We start from the raw sequence: 9,732 nt of genomic DNA, 5'->3' as shown, positions 1-9,732 counted from the left end.
GATCAGTAGTGAAAAAACTCTCAAAACTTACAGCACCTGGTATTCCTAGGCAGTCTCCCATCCAAGTACTAACTAGGCCCAACTCTGCTTAGCTTCTGAGATCAGGACGCGAGATCAGGCGTGAACAGAGGTGGGATGGCCGTGGCAGCTGCTGCAAAAAGCCCCTATTTTAGGTGAGGCACTAAGTGCCATTATACTAGATAAGTAATGAGCGAAATACAAAAAAATACTTCAAAATGAGCTACATTATGAAGATAGAGCATTAGTTAAGTAGTTAAAAACAGTCAGCTCTGTTTAAAAAAATTAGCTACTTTAAGAGCAATTGAATTAAATAAGCAGTAAGGGGAAAGCAAGAAACTGGTCAAACTTTGGCCACACTAAGGGCCAGTGTATTAGATGAGCAGTGAAAAACTCAAAACTTACAGCACCTGGTATTTCTAGGCAGTCTCCCATCCAAGTACTAACTAGGCCCAACTCTGGCAGCTTCTGAGATCAAGGCCGAGATCAGCAGCGTGAACAGGGTGGGTATGGCCGTGGCCAGCTGCTGCAAAAAGCCCTATTTTTACAGGTGAGGCACACTAGAATTGCCATTATACTAGATAAGTAATGAATGAAATACAAAAAATACTTCAAAATGAGCTACATTAAAGATAAGAGCATTAGTTGAAAGTAGTTAAAAACAGTCAAACTCTGTTTAAAGAACCAGCTACTTTAAGGCAATTGAATTAAATAAGCAGTAAGAGGAAAGCAAGAGCTGTTCAAACTTTGGCCACACTAAGGGCCAGTGTATTGAATCAGTAGTGAAAAAACTCAAAATCTTACAGCACCTGGTATTCCTAGGCAGTCTCCCATCCAGAGTACTAACTAGGCCCAACTCTGTGGCTGCTGAAGATCCATTCAGGCAAGGATCAGGCGTGAACAGGGTGGGATGGCCGTGCGAAAGCTGCTGCAAAAAGCCCCTATTTTAAGGTGAGGCACTGCTAAGTGCCATTATGCTAGATAATGAATGAAATACAAAAAAATACTACAAAATGAGCTACATTAAAGATAAGAGCATTAGTTAAGTAGTTAAAAACAGTCAAACTCTGTTTAAAGAACAGCTACTTTAAAGGTAATTGAATTAAATAAACAGTGAGGAAAGCAAAGAGCTGGTCAAACTTTGGCCACACTAAGGCCAGTGTATTAGATAAGTAATGAAAAAACTCAAAAGCTTACAGCACCTGGTATTCCTAGGCAGTCTCCCATCCAAGTACTAACTAGGCCCAACTCTGTTAGCTTCCCAGAGATCAGGCGAGATCAGGCGTGAACAGGGTGGTATGGCCGTGTGAAAGCTGCTGCAAAAGCCCTATATTTTGGGTGAGGCACACTAAGTGCCATTATACTAGATAAGTAATGAACGAAATACAAAAAATACTTCAAAATGAGCTACATTAAAGATAGAGAGCATTAGTTAAGTAGTTAAAAACAGTCAAACTCTGTTTAAAGAACAGCTACTTTAAAGAGCAATTGAATTAAATAAGCAGTAAGGAAAGCAAAGAGCTAGTCAAACTTTGGCCACACTAAGGGGCAGTGTATTGAATAAGTAGTGAAAAAACTCAAAACTTACAGCACCTGGTATTCCTAGACGATCTCCATCCAAGTACTAACTAGGCCCAACTCTGCTTGGCTTCTGAGATCAGGCGAGATCAGGCGTGAACAGAGGTGGGATGGCAGTAAAGCAAGCTGCAAAAAGCCCTATTTTTAAAGGTGAGGCACACTAAGTGCCATTATGCTAGATAAGTAATGAATGAAATGCAAAAAATACTACAAAATGGGCTACATTAAAGATAAGGCAGTAGTTAAGTGGTTAAAAACAGTCAAACTCTGTTTAAAGAACAGCTACTTTAAAGGCAATTGAATTAAATAAGCAGTAAGGGAAAGCAAAGAGCTGTAGGTCAAACTTTGGCCACACTAAGAGGCCAGTGTGTTAGATAAGTAGTGAAAAAACTCAAAAACTTACAGCAGCACCTGGTATTCCTAGGCAGTCTCCATCATCCAGAGTACTAACTTCAGGCCCAACTCTGCAAAGCTTCTGAGATCAGAGCGAGATCAGGCGTGAACAGGGTGGGATGGCCGTGCAGCAGCTGCTGCAAAAGCCCCTATTTTAAGGTGAGGCACACTAAAGTGCCATTATACTAGATAAGTAATGAATGAAATACAAAAAAATACTTCAAAATGAGCTACATTAGAGATAAGAGCATTAGTTAAGTAGTTAAAAACAGTCAAACTCTGTTTAAAGAACAGCTACTTTAAAGGCAATTGAATTAAATAAGCAGTAAGGGAAAGCAAAGAGCTGGTCAAACTTTGGCCACACTAAGGACCAGTGTATTAGATAAGTAGTGAAAAAAACTCAAAAACTTACAGCACCTGGTATTCCTAGGCAGTCTCCCATCCAAGTACTAACTAGGCCCAACTCTGCTTAGCTTCTGAGATCAGGCGAGATCAGGCGTGAACAGGGTGGGATGGCCGTGGCGGCTGCTGCAAAAAGCCCCTATTTTGAGGTGAGGCACACTAAGTGCCATTATACTAGATAAGTAATGAATGAAATACAAAAAATACTTCAAAATGAGCTACATTAAAAATAAGAGCATTAGTTAAGTAGTTAAAAACAGTCAAACTCTGTTTAAAGAACAGCTACTTTAAAGGCAATTGAATTAAATAAGCAGTAAGGGAAAGCAAAGAGCTGGTCAAACTTTGGCCACACTAAGGGCCAGTGTATTAGATCAGTAGTGAAAAAACTCAAAACTTACAGCACCTGGTATTCCTAGGCAGTCTCCCATCCAAGTACTAACTAGGCCCAACTCTGCTTAGCTTCTGAGATCAGGCGAGATCAGGCGTGAACAGGGTGGGATGGCCGTGTGCAAAGCTGCTGCAAAAAGCCCTATTTTAAGGTGAGGCACACTAAGGTGCCAAACTATACTAGATAAGTAATGAGACAGAAATACAAAAAATATACTTCAAAATGAGCTACATTAAAGATAAGAGCATTAGTTAAGTAGTTAAAAACAGTCAAACTCTGTTTAAAGAACAGCTACTTTAAAGGCAATTGAATTAAATAAGCAGTAAGGGAAAGCAAAGAGCTGGTCAAACTTTGGCCACACTAAGAGCCAGTGTATTAGATGAGCAGTGAAAAAACTCAAAAAACTTACAGCACCTGGTATTCCTAGGCAGTCTCCCATCCAGAGTACTAACTAGGCCCAACTCTGGCAGCTTCTGAGATCAGGCGAGATCAGGCGTGAACAGGGTGGGTATGGCCGTGCGAAAGCTGCTGCAAAAAGCCCCTATTTTAAAGGTGAGGCACACTAAGTGCCATTATACTAGATAAGTAATGAATGAAATACAAAAAAATACTTTAAAATGAGCTACATTAAAGATAAGAGCATTAGTTAAGTAGTTAAAAACAGTCAAACTCTGTTTAAGAACAGCTACTTTAAAGAACAATTGAATTAAATAAGCAGTAAGGAAAGCAAAGAGCTGGTCAAACTTTGGCCACACTAGGGCCAGTGTATTAGATCAGTAGTGAAAAAACTCAAAAACTTACAGCACCTGGTATTCCTAGGCAGTCTCCCATCCAAGAGTACTAACTAGGCCCAACTCTGCTTAACTTCTGAGATCAGGCGAGATCAGGCGTGAACAGGGTGGGATGGCCGTGTAGCTGCTGCAAAAGCCCCTATTTTAAGGTGAGGCACACTAAGTGCCATTATACTAGATAATGAATGAAATACAAAAAATACTACAAAATGAGCTACATTAAAGATAAGAGCATTAGTTAAGTAGTTAAAAACAGTCAAACTCTGTTTAAAGAACAGCTACTTTAAAGGTAATTGAATTAAATAAGCAGTAAGGAAAGCAAAGAGAGCTGGTCAAACTTTGGCCACACTAGGGCCAGTGTATTAGATAAGTAGTGAAAAAACTCAAAAACTTACAGGACCTGGTATTCCTAGGCAGTCTCCCATCCAAGTACTAACTAGGCCCAACTCTGCTTAGCTTCTGAGATCAGAGCGAGGATCAGGCGTGAACAGAATTGGTATGGCCGTGGCAGCTGCTGCAAAAAGCCCCTATTTTAAGGTGAGAGCACACTAAGTGCCATTATACTAGATAAGTAATGAACAGGGCAAATACAAAAAATACTTCAAAATGAGCTACATTAAAGATAAGAGCATTAGTTAAGTAGTTTAAAACAGTCAAACTCTGTTTAAAGAACAGCTACTTTAAAGGCAATTGAATTAAATAAGCAGTAAGGAAAGCAAAGAGCTGGTCAAACTTTGGCCACACTAGGGGCCAGTGTATTAGATAAGTAGTGAAAAAACTCAAAACTTACAACACCTGGTATTCCTAGGCAGTCTCCCATCCAAGAAGTACTAACTAGGCCCAACTCTGTAAGCTTCTGAGATCAGGCGTGAACAGAGTGGTATGGCCGTGGCAGAGCTGCTGCAAAAAGCCCTATTTTGGGTGAGGCACACTAAGTGCCATTATACTAGATAAGTAATGAACAGAAATACAAAAAAATACTTCAAAATGAGCTACATTAAAGATAAGAGCATTAGTTAAGTAGTTAAAAACAGTCAAACTCTGTTTAAAGAACAATACTTTAAAGGCAATTGAATTAAATAAGCAGTAAGGGAAAGCAAGAGCTGGTCAAACATTGGCCAGACTAAGGGCCAGTGTATTAGATAAGTAGTGAAAAAACTCAAAACTTACAGCACCTGGTATTCCTAGAGCAGTCTCCCCATCCAAGTACTAACTAGGCCCAACTCTGTAGCTTCTGAGATCCAGAGCGAGATCCAGGCGTGAACAGGGTGGTATGGCCATAAGCGAAAGCTGCTGCAAAAAGCCCCTATTTTAAGGTGAGGCACACTAAGTGCCATTATACTAGATAAGTAATGAACAAATACAAAAAATGCTTCAAAATGAGCTACATTAAAGATAAGAGCATTAGTTAAGTAGTTAAAAACAGTCAAACTCTGTTTAAGAACAGCTACTTTAAAGCAGTTGAATTAAATAAGCAGTGAGGAAAGCAAAGAGCTGGTCAAACTTTGGCCACACTAAAGGGCCAGTGTATTAGATAAGTGGTGAAAAAACTCAAAAGCTTACAGCACCTGGTATTCCTAGGCAGTCTCATCCAAGTACTAGCTAGGCCCAACTCTGTAGCAACTGAGATCAGGCGATCAGGCGTGAACAGGGTGGTATGGCCGTGTAGCTGCTGCAAAAAGCCCCTATTTTAAGGTGAGGCACACTAAGTGCCATTATACTAGATAAGTAATGAACAAATACAAAAAAATACTTCAAAATGAGCTACATTAAAGATAAGAGCATTAGTTAAGTAGTTAAAAACAGTCAAACTCTGTTTAAGAACAGCTACTTTAAAGGCAATTGAATTAAATAAACAGTAAGGGAAAGCAAGAGGCTGGTCAAACTTTGGCCACACTAAGGGCCAGTGTATTAGATAAGTAGTGAAAAACTCAAAACTTACAGCACCTGGTATTCCTAGAGCAGTCTCCCATCCAAGTACTAACTAGGCCCAACTCTGCTTAGCTTCTGAGATCAGGCGTGAACGGCGTGAACAGGGTGGTATGGCCGTGGCGGCTGCTGCAAAAAGCCCCTATTTTAAGGTGAGGAGCACACTAAGTGCCATTATACTAGATAAACAATGAACGAAATACAAAAAAATACTTCAAAATGAGCTACATTGAAGATAAGAGCATTAGTTAAGTGGTTAAAAACAGTCAAACTCTGTTTAAAGAACAGCTACTTTAAAGGCAATTGAATTAAATAAAGCAGTAAGGGAAAGCAAGAGCTGGTCAAACTTTGGCCACACTAAGAGACCAGTGTATTAGATAAGTAGTGAAAAAACTCAAAACTTACAGCACCTGGTATTCCTAGGCAGTCTCCCATCCAAGTACTAACTAGGCCCAACTCTGCAGCTTCTGAGATCCAGGCAGGATCAGGCGTGAACAGAATGGTATGGCCGTAAGCGAAAGCTGCTGCAAAAAGCCCCTATTTTAAGGTGAGGCACACTAAGTGCCATTATACTAGATAAGTAATGAACAAAATACAAAAAAATACTTCAAAATGAGCTACATTAAAAGATAAGAGCATTAGTTAAGTAGTTAAAAACAGTCAAACTCTGTTTAAGAACAGCTACTTTAAAGGCAATTGAATTAAATAAGCAGTGAGGAAAGCAAAGAGCTGGTCAAACTTTGGCCACACTAAGGGCCAGTGTATTAGATAAGTAGTGAAAAAACTCAAAAACTTACAGCACCTGGTATTCCTAGGCAGTCTCCCATCAAAAGTACTAACTAGGCCCCAACTCTGTAGCTTCTGAGATCAGGGCGTGAACAGGGTGTGTATGGCAAGTATGGCGAGAAAGCTGTTGCAAAAAGCCCTATTTTAGGTGAGGCACACTAAGTGCCATTATACTAGATAAGTAATGAACGAAATACAAAAAAATACTTCAAAATGAGCTACATTAAAGATAAGAGCATTAGTTAAGTAGTTAAAAACAGTCAAACTCTGTTTAAAGAACAGCTACTTTAAAGGCAATTGAATTAAATAAGCAGTAAGGGAAAGCAAAGAGCTGGTCAAACTTTGGCCACACTAAGGGCCAGTGTATTAGATAAGTAGTGAAAAAACTCAAAAACTTACAGCACCTGGTATTCCTAGGCAGTCTCCCATCCAAGTACTAACTAGGCCCAACTCTGTAGCTTCTGAGATCAGGCGAGATCAGGCATGAACAGGGTGGTATGGCCGTGTGAAAAGCTGCTGCAAAAGCCCCTATTTTAAGGTGAGGCACACTAAGAGTGCCATTATACTAGATAAGTAATGAATGAAATACAAAAAAATACTTCAAAATGAGCTACATTAAAGATAAGAGCATTAGTTAAGTAGTTAAAAACAGTCAAACTCTGTTTTAAAGAACAGCTACTTTAAAGGCAATTGAATTAAATAAGCAGTAAGGGAAAGCAAAGAGCTGGTCAAACTTTGGCCACACTAAGGGCCAGTGTATTAGATCAGTAGTGAAAAAACTCAAAAACTTACAGGACCTGGTATTCCTAGGCAGTCTCCCATCCAAGTACTAACTAGGCCCAACTCTGCTTAGCTTCTGAGATCAGGCGAGATCAGGCGTGAACAGAGGGTGGGATGGCCTGTGGCAAAGCTGCTGCAAAAGCCCCTATTTTAAGGTGAGGCACACTAAGTGCCATTATACTAGATAATGAATGAAATACAAAAAAATACTACAAAATGAGCTACATTAAAGATAAGAGCATTAGTTAAGTAGTTAAAAACAGTCAAACTCTGTTTAAAGAACAGCTACTTTAAAGGCAATTGAATTAAATAAGCAGTAAGGAAAGCAAAGAGCTGGTCAAACTTTGGCCACACTAAGGGCCAGTGTATTAGATAAGTAGTGAAAAAACTCAAAAACTTACAGCACCTGGTATTCCTAGAGCAGTCTCCATCCAAGTACTAACTAGGCCCAACTCTGCTTAGCTTCTGAGATCAGGCGAGATCAGGCGTGAACAGGTGGGCATGGCCGTGGCGAAAGCTGCTGCAAAAAGCCCTATTTTAAGGTGAGGCACACTAAGTGCCATTATACTAGATAAGTAATGAATGAAATACAAAAAAAATACTTCAAAATGAGCTACATTAAAGATAAGAGCATTAGTTAAGTAGTTAAAAACAGTCAAACTCTGTTTAAAAGAACAGCTACTTTAAAGGCAATTGAATTAAAAAGCAGTAAGGGAAAGCAAAGAGCTGGGTCAAACTTTGGCCACACTAAGGGCCAGTGTATTAGATAAGTAGTGAAAAAACTCAAAAACTTACAGCACCTGGTATTCCTAGGCAGTCTCCCATCCAAGTACTAACTAGGCCCAACTCTGCTTAGCTTCTGATATCAGACGGAAATCAGGCGTGAACAGGGTGGTATGGCCGTGCTAAAGCTGCTGCATAAAGCCCCTATTTTTAAGGTGAGGCACACTAAGTGCCATTATACTAGATGAGTAATGAATGAAATACAAAAAAATACTTTAAAATGAGCTACATTAAAGATAAGAGCATTAGTTAAGTAGTTAAAAACAGTCAAACTCTGTTTAAAGAACAGCTACTTTAAAGGCAATTGAATTAAATAAGCAGTAAGGAAAGCAAAGAGCTGGTCAAACTTTGGCCACACTAAGGGCCAGTGTATTAGATAAGTAGTGAAAAAACTCAAAACTTACAGCACCTGGTATTCCTAAGCAGGATCCCAGCCAAGTACTAACTAGGCCCAACTCTGCTTAGCTTCTGAGATCAGACGAGATCAGGCGTGAACAGGGTGGTATGGCCGTGGCAAAGCTGCTGCAAAAAGCCCCATATTTTAAGGTGAGGCACACTAAGTGCATTATACTAGATAAGTAATGAATGAAATACAAAAAAAATACTTTAAAATGAGCTACATTAAAGATAAGATTATTAGTTAAGTAGTTAAAAACAGTCAAAGTCTGTTTAAAGAACAGCTACTTTAAAGGCAATTGAATTAAATAAGCAGTAAGGGAAAGCAAAGAGCTGGTCAAACTTTGGCCACACTAAGGGCCAGTGTATTAGATAAGTAGTGAAAAACTCAAAACTTACAGCACCTGGTATTCCTAGGCAGTCTCCCATCCAAGTACTAACTAGGCCCAACTCTGCTTAGCTTCTGAGATCAGACGAGATCAGGCGTGAACAGGGTGGTATGGCCGTGTGAAAGCTGCTGCAAAAAGCCCCCTATTTTAAGGTGAGGCACACTAAGTGCCATTATACTAGATAAGTAATGAATGAAATACAAAAAAATACTTCAAAATGAGCTACATTAAAGATAAGAGCATTAGTTAAGTAGTTAAAAACAGTCAAACTCTGTTTAAAGAACAGCTACTTTAAAGGCAATTGAATTAAAAAAGCAGTAAGGGAAAGCAAAGAGCTGGTCAAACTTTGGCCACACTAAGGGCCAGTGTATTAGATAAGTAGTGAAAAAACTCAAAAACTTACAGCACCTGGTATTCCTAGGCAGTCTCCCATACAAGTACTAACTAGGCCCAACTCTGCTTAGCTTCTGATATCAGACGAAATCAGGCGTGAACAGGGTGGTATGGCCGTGTTTAAAGCTGCTGCATAAAGCCCCTATTTTAAGGTGAGGCACACTAAGTGCCATTATACTAGATGAGTAATGAATGAAATACAAAAAACATACTTTAAAATGAGCTACATTAAAGATAAGAGCATTAGTTAAGTAGTTAAAAACAGTCAAACTCTGTTTAAAGAACAGCTACTTTAAAGGCAATTGAATTAAATAAGCAGTAAGGGAAAGCAAAGAGCTGGTCAAACTTTGGCCACACTAAGGGCCAGTGTATTAGATAAGTAGTGAAAAAACTCAAAAACTTACAGCACCTGGTATTCCTAGGCAGGATCCCACCCAAGCACTAACTAGGCCCAACTCTGCTTAGCTTCTGAGATCAGACGAGATCAGGCGTGAACAGGGTGGTATGGCCGTAAGCAAAAGCTGCTGCAAAAGGCCCCCTATTTTAAGGTGAGGCACACTAAGTGCCATTATACTAGATAAGTAATGAATGAAATACAAAAACATACTTCAAAATGAGCTACATTAAAGATAAGAGCATTAGTTAAGTAGTTAAAAACAGTCAAACTCTGTTTAAAGAACAGCTACTTTAAAGGCAATTGAATTAA

General features: G+C 39.4%; 10 pseudogenes; all 10 read right to left on the bottom strand.

Annotated features, from left to right (window-relative positions):
• Positions 1–2,394: 2,394 nt before the first annotated feature.
• Positions 2,395–2,513, bottom strand: LOC122328270 (annotated as a pseudogene).
• Positions 2,514–2,782: 269 nt separating this feature from the next.
• On the bottom strand, positions 2,783–2,901 carry LOC122328256 (annotated as a pseudogene).
• Positions 2,902–3,573: 672 nt separating this feature from the next.
• Positions 3,574–3,694, bottom strand: LOC122328274 (annotated as a pseudogene).
• Positions 3,695–5,897: 2,203 nt separating this feature from the next.
• Positions 5,898–6,015, bottom strand: LOC122328263 (annotated as a pseudogene).
• A 662-nt stretch (positions 6,016–6,677) lies between these two features.
• LOC122328272 lies at positions 6,678–6,794 on the bottom strand (annotated as a pseudogene).
• Positions 6,795–7,853: 1,059 nt separating this feature from the next.
• LOC122328271 lies at positions 7,854–7,973 on the bottom strand (annotated as a pseudogene).
• Positions 7,974–8,245: 272 nt separating this feature from the next.
• On the bottom strand, positions 8,246–8,364 carry LOC122328264 (annotated as a pseudogene).
• A 272-nt stretch (positions 8,365–8,636) lies between these two features.
• On the bottom strand, positions 8,637–8,755 carry LOC122328240 (annotated as a pseudogene).
• Positions 8,756–9,029: 274 nt separating this feature from the next.
• LOC122328262 lies at positions 9,030–9,148 on the bottom strand (annotated as a pseudogene).
• Positions 9,149–9,423: 275 nt separating this feature from the next.
• LOC122328249 lies at positions 9,424–9,542 on the bottom strand (annotated as a pseudogene).
• Positions 9,543–9,732: the final 190 nt, after the last annotated feature.

This window comes from Puntigrus tetrazona, chromosome 22 (assembly GCF_018831695.1).
Source record: "Puntigrus tetrazona isolate hp1 chromosome 22, ASM1883169v1, whole genome shotgun sequence".
In the NCBI taxonomy this organism is placed as follows: domain Eukaryota; kingdom Metazoa; phylum Chordata; class Actinopteri; order Cypriniformes; family Cyprinidae; genus Puntigrus; species Puntigrus tetrazona.
Note: the sequence above shows the minus strand (reverse complement) of the source record. Positions and strands in the feature narration are given on the sequence as shown.